Below are 11,877 nucleotides of genomic sequence, written 5' to 3' on the forward strand. Positions count from 1 at the left end.
CCTTGTAGGCTTTAACCCTCTTTAAAAAGCATCAACAGAAAAGTCGAGCCCTGCAACGAAGTATCAACTAAGAATGTATATTCTATGCAGGTATTTGAGCATTGTGCTACACAGCAAATGAACTTAAAGGATTATCTGCGTGCCACCATAGTTTTTGAAAGTTCATTAAGCAACTTTATAATCTATACTCTTTTTTTATATTGATGACTCATCAGAAGTGTTCTCCATTCTACATGTATACGATATGATAATGCAATCCCCTTCTAAAAACTTTATTGATAAACATTATCGGTAAAAAAGAGGGTTGCCAATTTTAATTGTCGGAATTCACAAATATTGGATTGATACAGTTTAATCGATTATAAAACACAATCTACCCCAAAACTCTGTTTCAGAAAGACTTTTTACAAATCGGAATCATACAAGTAAGGAACAAACTCCAAGTTTAAAATACTTCATGTGTATGATATCATGTTTCGCAAGAGGATTACTGATTATGCGTCAAAAATATTTAAAATTTTGTGTTCATTTTATTCATTCAAATCCCTTATGTACAGTTTGTTTTCTGTAATGCATTACTCTTTGAATAATAGGTATAGTTGAATAGTTGAATGTCCCTTTGGTATCCTTCGTCTACTTTTTTGACGCCGTCAGTTGGACTTGACGGTGGCAATCATCCGTTTTATTGTCCCCTTTATGTGTATTGTAAAAAAAAATGCATTTTCAAATTGACAGCGTCAAATCTTTAACAACAGTATTATCATTCCCCAAATTTGCATGACCATCGGTACGAATTTATCCAGGGTGCTTTTTACTTACAATGCACATTTTGATATCTTTATCTGAAATAACGTGTAGACATGATCCAATTGTAATTGACTTTCCCCGGAGGACCATTATAATCAGCAAGTTTATCAGACACAAGACAATAAATTCAGGACATGTACGCAGGGGTAGTCTTACCATACTCCTCTTGAAATCTTTTTTTTTAATTTCATTTGTCTGACTAATTTTCTCCTGTTAATGCATGAAGGGGAGGCAAAAATTATCAAAGAGATATATTCAAATCGGTAAGTGGAAAAAGCGCTGACAATGCCTTGGTAAAAATAGCTCTACCAAAAAAACAGCATAACACTGGAGAATTATCACAATTCTCTAATCAAAATTTATATTTCCAATTAAACAACAAGCTGCCTGTCCAAATAACTTGACCCTAATGATATCTAGCTTATTATATATTTTACGCAAAATTTTCAAAAATATTAAAGTACCTCATATCCGTACATTTTTATCATACAATTGATTTAAAAATTGTATTTTGATTCCTTTTATTGGTTATCATTGTAAAAAAAATAAGAGCATATTTCAAAAGAGTTCATGCTTCATTTTCTAAATTTGTCTGTGGGTGCCACTTTTGGATAGTTCTCTGTTCTTTTCAATCATCTCTCATATCTATTGATAAATTAGAAAATGGAAGATGAATGTAACACTTATAGGAAGGGTAACCACACAAATAATCTTGTTTTATAAAGTATATAAACTCTTCATAGATACAAGGACTTCAATGTCTACAAATACGAATCAGTAACGCTCGAAGCAAAACAGTGAAAAGCCAAATACAGAGATAAGAGTAAAACAACTTTCATTTATTCCGTTTCTGATCTACACGATTGTCTCAGTTTGTACACCCTGTGTTTTTTTTAATTATTTATATACGAAATAAATAAGACAGGAGCTTTTTTAGTGGTTGTCGCTTTTTCGTGTGGTTCATAAGTGTTTCTCTTTTCTCGTTGGTCTGATAGATTACCTCGTTGGTTTTTCTGTATGAATTGTTTTATTCTAGTAATTTCGGAATCCCGTATAGCTTATTGTTATGGTTCAGTCAATACTCCGTGTCGAAGCTCCTCATTTGGCCCATAATTGTTTACGTTTAATACATTGTTACTCTGATGAAGAGTTGGCTCAAAAGCACCCATACCATATATTTTATTTATATATATGACTTCATTTGTTTTGCTGATAATAAACCAAACCTTTTGTACAGTTATTATCTGTAGAGCCGTTTATACCAAGACACATGCACCTAGAGCCACCAGTCCAAACACAAGTTTCAGTATTTTTACATGGTTTTGGAATACGTTCGCACGGATTGGTCAAAACATCTGAAAAGTTTATGGAGGTAAATAAAACTTTCAAATAAAATGCCCTGAAAACAGGGTAGAGTTGAATAAACTGAATGTGTCGGATAATTGGAAATTCATATGAAAATTGAGTTGTAAAAATTTGAACACTTGCAGAAATATGTGCGTTTATATGGCGACAAAAAAGCTGGTTAATCTGAACAAAATTCAATATTTGACACAAATATATCAAAACACTGTTTAAATCTGCAAACAAACACGTATTTTCATGGAATTTTCTGAGCGTAAGATCTATAAAATATTTCTAAATGAACACAAGACGTTAGCAGTATATACTTGTGTATCAAGACTCAATTCAAATAATGCAAACAATTTGAAAAAACAAATCGGATAATTGTCAGAAAGTTAAGCCCTGCAACGAAGTATCAACAGAGAAATGTATATTGTATGCAGGTATGTTAGTATTGTGCTACACAACAAATGAACGTAAACACTTGAAACATTAAAATCCAGGTATCATCAATGTTATTTCAACTGATCCGGCGGAACTTACGTTTTAATTTACTAAGGACAGTCTATTTGAAGGTGTGCGTAATAAGGATGATTGCTGTTATAATTATTATTGAATTCTAATCACTTATCAGTGTCACCAGACACATATACAAAAGAACTGAGTGTATGATATGGGACAAATAACTTGATACTTAATTGATGAGATGATCCAAAAACTCCTATCTAGAGATGGGCTGGTATGAAATAGGCGAACTTCTTAGATCCCGCCCAGTCACGTGACAAATTAAGTTTGAGGTTAATATGTCTATTTTGGGTTCCAAGTATATTTATTTTCCATTTCGCTTGCTTATACACTTATCAAACTTCGATTTCGATGGTACAGATTTATATATTGTATGTACGTTGACATAGAGTGCTTCACAATGACTGTATTGACAAGTTTCCCGATTGTCTTCCATTATTTAAAAAGCAACTTACCGATGCAAATCTGTGATGTTATATTACTGTATCCTTCACCTAATAAGTCTGAATAACTGGGCATCATAAATACATAACTTTCATTTGTTGCTATTTTATTAAGTGTGTCCTTGTTCACACCACTTCCAACACCTATCGCATAAACAAGAACTCCAAGCTGATGAAGTAAACTAGAGGCATTGTGAATAGGAGATTGGCAGCTTCGGGCTCCATTAACGCTTTGAAACATATAACTTTTGGCGAATGTCAACGCCATTTCAAAGTCTTCGCCACCTGACGCAAAGTTTATATTGTCTATTTCAGATTTAATGCTGGCTTTACTGTGACAACAACTGAAATAAAATCCATCACCAATCAGCTGGTGGAATGCAAATACACTTATTTTCACAGCATTGTTTCCAATTTCAAAATCGTCCACAAATTTCTTGACCAAGTCAAGATTAATGTTGAAGTTAGTCTGGCTGACACTCCCTGATTCGTCAATTAGAAATCCAATATCTGCTGGCTGATTGGAACACACTGAAAATTAGAGTCCGGCTGTTCAATGCAAGTGATACATAAGTAGGTATACACATAAAGTGCAAAATCAAATTATAATGAGATATTAAAAAAAAGGTCAAAACCGGAGAGCAACAGTTTATTACAATATCTGTTCTTGAATATCTTACACATGGAAATGATTTTGTTTTTCGATTAATACTTAAAGATAAAATGGTGTACATGTAAGTAACCTAAAGCAAAGATATCTTGAGAAGAATAATAGGATTATTTACATGCCTGAGAAGTCGATTTTGCATAACATATATGAGATATTTAGAATTCCGATTTTTTTCAGCACGAATATCAAACAAATCCGCTAGGGCGAACTGACATTCGTGCTGTTTTAGTAAGCATAAAAAATGCTATTATTTTTATATCGGCTATTTGTCTTAACTGTTTTTATTGACAATATGAAGTAAAATAAAGGAACTTTAATGCGTACAACATATTGGGATAGTTCTTTATTATAATAATAATTGTCTACACAACATGCCAAGTCTATACAAGCAGTATATGATTTTTAAATAACTAAAACCGTCTGAAGCATACCAATGGGTCTTAAATACAGCGAGAAAATCCCGCACCCGAAGGCATGCTTCAACTAGCCCTTAAACAAAAATATGTACTAGTTCAGTGAAAATAGACGTCATACTAAACTCCAAATTATATGAAATAGATTTAAATTAAAAATCCTGCCAGACAAACAAAGGCCAGAATACATACCTTTAACGTCTTTAATTGCCCGAATTCCAGAAATAAGAAGTGGAAGAAGACCACACAGTATCATCATTCTTATAAACCTTCATGAAATTAAAAACGACATACTTGTAATTATATTGCTATGGATTATGATCACCGAATGTGAAATACAATACATCAAGTCTGAAACAGCTAATAAACATTATCTTTTTTTTAAATTCGTTTCTCTTGTTTTTACATAGAATCAACATAAGAATGAAATCGTATACGTGGTATTCACCTGATAAGTAATTTCCTGAGAACAAAATAAATTCATATTTTAGCTACAATAGCTACATTGATAACGTTCCTTTTATTTCATATATCACAAAGCACAAACTTACCTGCTATGTCAACCAAAACCTGGAATATTCTGTATAAATATACATATTCTAACATTTAAACTACATTTTGAACAATGACGAATTGTATCATTTATAACATCTAGTACATTGTCGCTTATATTATTTATTATATGTTTGCTCAATTTATTATACTTCACGATCATATAAACAAAATTTTCAATAGTTTTATAGATCTATTACGTATTACCTCTTGAGACAACGAGGTAATTCAAGGTTAAAAGCAACACAAAATGAGAGAATAGCATAAAACAGGAGCGATATTGCGTGCGTTGACCGGATAGGTTGTACAGATATATGCGCATACGTCAACCTCCATACTTACATTACACAAATCAGTCTGTATTCTTATCGAGCTTGGTACACAAGTGTGCATCAATTGTTAAAGACGCGGTTATACAAATTGCCATATATACAGTTACAGTTATTCCCTACGCGTCACTGCACCCATATAAAGAACAATAACAGAAAGCAGGCTTCATGGTTATTATCCCGTCCCTCTTTTAAGAAAAAAATAATCTGATCATATGTATTTCTATAAGGACTGCAGTCAGTAATAACAATGCATTCAAATATCTAAAAAAAAAATAACTGTATTCAACCTTTGTCATTTAAACATTACTTAACTGTCAAAAATCTGAACACTGACTTTACTACACTTAAAAAAAGATATAGACCTGATAAAAAAACATCCCTGATTGTTCTCACAAACAAAAAATATTATAACCTGGAATATTATTTATGACCCCGGAAGCATATAAATTAAGTCATTTGATCAGTAGCAAAACCACAGTCATAAACAATTCAAACAGATTGAAGATAAACAAACCATAACTTTTGACAAACAAAAGAATACCCTTGGAACTATGCATTTGGTAGGGTTTAACCTTGGATTCTTACAATAAGAAAACTAATATATCATAACATGTACTTTGTTTTGTTGGTAAACGAGAACATGTTTCAGTTATTAAAATAAACAGTACACTGCTCTATAACAAGTGAAACCACTGTTAACACAAATCTGCAATGTTTTTATTGGACCAAACGTTATACAATACAATATGCTTTATTTCAAAAACATGTCGTCGCTGGGCTTCTAAAATGTTGTAAATTACAAATTGTTCAAGAATTTTTTTTCTCACAAACATGCTTTTCAAATTTTGGCAAAATGCATGCTTTCAAAATGTCGTATGTGAACTTGAACATTTTTTGTAATAAGCAGTGAAATAAAAACTTTGACATTTCTGGATTATCCAAGAACTTAAATTATTTTCACAGAAATAAAGAAATGTACAATTTTTTTCCCCCCCCCAAAGCCATTCTACAACGATTTTCAAGTTTTCATACAACATTTTGGAAGCAAACTTTACAAACAACTGACATTGCCAATTTTGTAATATGTCTTATTTCACACATTTTGATTGGTCTAACTGTGTGCTATTTTGTAATACCAAAGATTTCCTCCCGCCCAGACCATTGGTGTCAAAAAGTATTTTTAGCCAAAAAATGCATATACAACATTTTAGAAGCCCAGCGACGATGTGTGAGTATTTCCCTTTACTTCTGTAAAGCTTTAACTAATTGAAAGCAGAGCTTCTCCCACTCGTAGCACGACGACTTTTAATTTCCGAAATGATAATTTATCTCAAGCTTTGTTTCGTAAAAGGCTAAACACTAGCACTAGGATATTCGAGTATAACTCGGTAGTACCCAGTATCGATTACCAAAATGATACTCGACTAATCAGTTTACATTTAGAATGTTGTTGCTTTCTTTCTGAAGTTTAAAAAAAATATATCGAGAGCCCGTCCCGTGAAATCAAAATACGATTCGAATTTTAATGTTTACTTGTCATTAAAAATTCCTCCAAACAGAAGTACATGTAGGACAAATGAAAAAAGAGCATTTTTCCAATGGCTGACACTTTTAGCTTATCTCAGTTACTCTCCCACCTCTGTACCGTCAGATCATCTATTTTCAGCAGCAAAACTGATAGTTACCTGACAAAACTTGAGAAACGGCTACGTCCCGGACAAAATTGACACGATAATAATTTTAGATAAGAACAAATTCGTTGCACCCTGTATCAACCCTCAAAAATGATTATTGACATTAGAAAGTTATAATCATCGTCCCCTTGTTGATCATTAAACATATTTGAGGTTCCCAAATACTATTTTTTTAGTATTTTTTTACCAATTTACATAATTATTACATGTAATAAATGAGCTATTAGTAATGATATAAAATTCCGTGGACTGTTATATAATACTAGTTTATAATTTTGAGGGTTTTACAATCATAAAACAAAGAAGTTCAATACATGAAATGGTCATAAGTTTTGATTTCCATTTTGTAATTGTTTTAACGAGCGAATACTTGAGTATCGCACGGTAAATCCACCAGTAAATTTTTACCGAAATATCGTCCATAGTTTATAGCATGACATGGTATGACGGTTAGCTTCGGTGATTGACTGCAACATCGGGTATTGAACATCAAAGTGTTTATTGTTACCCCTGTCAGATATTCTTGTTTTCTAAAAAGGGTATTGCACTAAATAACTGTCTACTTTTAAGGAGCCATAATTAAACATTGTTAGGTTTTAATACCAATGACCTCTTCCTCTTGTTTGATATACATTCGACATGATAAAGTTCTTTTTTTTATTTCCACTTTTTTATTTCATTTTTCCCTGTGGTCTTGTCAGAAATAGAAGTGCATTATTCATATACTTCTTGAGCCATATATAATATTATATGTTGTAATATTTTGATTTGTAAGAAAAATCAGGGTTACTCGATACTTTTTTCCTGATGTATACATACAATTTTTAAATATCGTTGTATTTAGATAAACTGATAATAAGAACTATTCAACCCTAACGAACACTTTTATTCTTGTTAACACAACTAAATGCACTAATTACAAATGAACATCTGCTATGTCCCGATGGCTTTACAAAGAGACATAACTGGACCTTCATTGATAACGCTTCTTGCATCTTAAATATATATCAAAAGTATAACTTACTTGCAGTTTAAATCGAATTATAAGACTTGTTAGATCTCTGACTTTTTTCAGAATTTTTTTTACTAAATACGGAAGTAATGTATTTCAAATATCGCATGTTTAACATATATTTATTACGTATATTTTTATAGTTAAACCTAATCTCCTTGAGTAGATGTACAAACATTTAAAAGATTTGTTGATAGTATTTGTTTCATACATGCTGATACGAGAAGTATGGAAAAATAAACTTATTTTTCATGTCAAGGTCTTTTTAAGCCGACTAATATCGTTTTAAAGAAATCTGTTTGTGTACAAACGGGAGCAATTCCCTTAAAAAAAATATAAAAGTCCAAAGGACTTAAATGATATTTTTGTGAGTGACTTGGTCAAGTTTATACACGAATAAATTCTTTTAAAACGCGTTTAATCTTAATAATTATCCACAATTGAAGATTTTAATTTCTCCACTTGCAACCTCCATCACACGTAAATTGTACATTTGTGTCATTGAATTGGCTTGGCTCATGAATAATCATTTTAGATTACCGACCGTGCGAGAGCTGAAGAGCTGAAAAGCCAGTCACGGTCGTTAAACACTTCCATATATATATTTTAGTTAACACAAAACAAATTCCTAAATGATTAAAAATTGAACAACTAAAATATCTCATTATCATTCAAATAATACGTTCGGAATGTTCAGCTACTGTCAGAAAGTCACTCGAGGGACTATACTACTTTGTTGCTGAAGGAAGCAGGGGATTTCAGGTATTTTATAATTTTGGTACACTGTATCAAACTTGTGCATTGAATGCCTACATATATACTGGTATTAACAAATACTATTAATTCAAGCTATTACTTGTATCAAACTTATTATTAATTCAAGCTATTACACTGTATCAAACGTGTCTACATATGTACTAGTATTAACATATTATCCTGATAAACCAAGAATACATGTGTTGTCAATGTTAACACCAACAAAGTCATAGGCAAAATAGCAATAAACAGAATATCATGGGGAAACACTCTAATTTGAAAATAATCAGTGATAATTTATAAAATGTTGCCATAAGGTTGAAATAACTGGAAAATTAGGTCACTAGAACTAACATTTTACATTTCAGAAACCTTAGTATGTATAACATATGAGTTTAAATGTCCTACTATTTGATTTGTTCTCACGGTGTGCTAATTTTTGTAAACATGTGTATTAACATATATATTTTGAAAACAAAACTCATTAAATTTTGTTTTGCTTCTACATTCAGGATCTTCAAGATATTGTTCTGTCAGAAGGATACCCAGAAACATCAAATGGAACTGAATTGAACAGACTGTTGTTAGAAGCAAAACGATATATGAAAACAGATTACAAGGTACATTGTTCAATTATGTAATAGCACAAGATATTATCTCAGAAATTGAACCAAATTTCTTGAACTAATATGGTCAATAATCCTCTTTGAGGTGTTCAATTGCAATGATCATATTGTCAGGCAACATGTTGAATGTAGTATTAATATAAACAAGAATGTAAATATTTGAATGTCTTTCTTGCTTTACAGACCATTAATTTATGTTAAAAGTCGTATAGATAAAGATTTTACTACAAATATCACAAAAACTTAACATTTTTTAAAGATTCATGACAATGAGGTCAATGTCAGATAAATCATATCAAACAGACATTCAACACCTTACAATTATTACATACACCAACATAGTTCACATTTTGATTATGGTAATTAAAAACAGACCAAACACAAAAACTAATCATTGATCAATGAAAATGAGGTCAAGGTTAAATTATGCCTGCCAGGCAGACATTTACGCCTAACAATCATTCCTTGTACTAGATATTGTTGACTTATTTTTTTGAAACAGACTAGACATAATAAAAATGGCAATAAAAATTCCTGATTTATTTGTGAGCAGTTGATTACCATCAAAATTTTGTGAAATGATAAATATATCTTAGTGCTGCAAAAGAATTCGTCTAATATAACTAATCTTACAACACCTTACTTTTAAGTTTAATTTGCATTTTTTTTATAGGTTCATGAAGAATTTTAGTCTGATACTTAAGTAAAAAGTCTTACATAGCTTTACTGTTTGATATCTTATTTAAATTAGCCAAACCATAACATTAGAAAGATGGTTGTCCTTGTAGGAAGCACTGACTTTTCTATTGATCGAAACAGATTTTTATTATTGATACAAATATTAGATAATTTGTCTTGTTTATTTCAGGCCATTGACAGAACTAAATACAATGTTAAATGCCAAATTAAAGTTGAGAAGATCCAAACCAGAGACACTGCTACGAAGAATCAAGCTTCTATACCTGGCATAACATCATACAACAACTTTGTGTTTGAAAATGGAGGACTTGGAAAGCATATGGTATAGGGCCAGGTATTCAAATTATGAAAAAAGTTAATTAAAATGGTCTTTTAAACATTTATTAACTTTGCTTAAACAGCAGTAAAATGTCTGGGGCATATTTTGTTTACCTATGTCTGTCCTTTTTATATGACTGCAAAACAATTTGCTGTTGTATATTGGTATCACGTAGTTGTTGTATTCGTTGCTGTCCGCACAATAACTTAAGTATTCGTAAATAGAAAACAAGATTTATGACCAAAAAAAATGTTGGGATTAATTTTGGGGGTTATGGTCCAAACAGTTTAGGAATTGGGGGTAAAAAAAGGCACAAATAAGCATTCTTCTAGTTTACAGAATATAACTCTTGTAATGGTGTATGGATCTCTTTGAAATTATACCACAAGTTTCCATACCACAAAGGCGAAGCAATTTATTTTGTTTGTCTGCCTCACATTTGGTATAAGAATTGTTTGATTATTCCACTCAACAAAACACTTTTAAGATTGACTTTTCACATTGAGAAGGGGTGTTACTACATGTACTACAAATGGCTAATGACATGTTGTGGAATTATTTGGCATATTAGTTGGCGGTGCATATATTTCGTCTGTCTTAACCTTTTGCTGTTTCAAGCTTTTATCAGAATTTTGTTGTTCTTAATTTACCATAGATCTAATGACAGAAAGTGTATTATTTTTGATACAGCCGTTTCAAATTTGTACTTTACTTCCCTGATGACTGAATCAAGTATCTGTAGCACAGAAAAAATTAATTTACAACAATGTTTATTGTCATAAATAAATATATAATCAAATATATTGCTAATATTACTGTATGTATGTTTGATGTGTTGTATTTGTTGTAAATCTTGAAAATAATAAAAATAAAAAAAAAAGTATCTGTAGCACATCATTTATACTATGCATAAATAGTTTTCAAGACCAGAACACAAGAATAAAAAAACGAATAACTAGTAAATTTACTATTACTTTTTCGCAGGTAGAATACATCTATGTTAAAACTATTAGGCAAAAAAATATGTGATTGTGATATGTTTTAATAAAAATTTAAACTATATGATTTTAGGTCTCCTTATTCCATGGACTACAATAGTAAAGACCAGTCAGTATGATCTATGTCCATTGTTGGTTGAGGAGGAAAGTTGCACTGAAGATTTATTATCCTTTGAATGTGTAAAAAAAATCAAAAAATTAGGAAAATAATGAGGAGAGTTTATTGACAAGTACTACATATGGATGTATGAAAAGTTTTTCAAAATACAAAGATCTAGAATTGCATCTTTATGTGAATAACTGCACTTTGGTTCCAGAAAAGCAATGTAGAATAGATTTAACCAAAACACTCTGTGTTGAAAAATTAAAAACCAGTGACACCCGACCTGTTGTTAAATTTTCTGACACAGTTCAGAGCTCTGGTGAAACAGACTTAGATCAAGGATGGGCTTTGCGGAAACAACGAAAAACCAATCGCTTCAACGATAAGCAAAAGAAATTTCTAGATAAGAAGTTTAAACAGGGAACCGTAACAGGAAACAAAGCTGATCCTACTGAAGTCGCTAATGAAATGAGACATAAAAAACTAGCAAATGGAGACAGAATGTTTGAAATTAGTGAATACCTTTTTTGCAACAAATAAATAGCTACTTTTCTAGGACATTCAGGAACTTAAAAAGCAGTTCA

The sequence above is a fragment of the Mytilus trossulus genome, chromosome 5 (genome assembly GCF_036588685.1).
Source record: "Mytilus trossulus isolate FHL-02 chromosome 5, PNRI_Mtr1.1.1.hap1, whole genome shotgun sequence".
NCBI classification, from domain to species: Eukaryota; Metazoa; Mollusca; class Bivalvia; order Mytilida; family Mytilidae; genus Mytilus; species Mytilus trossulus.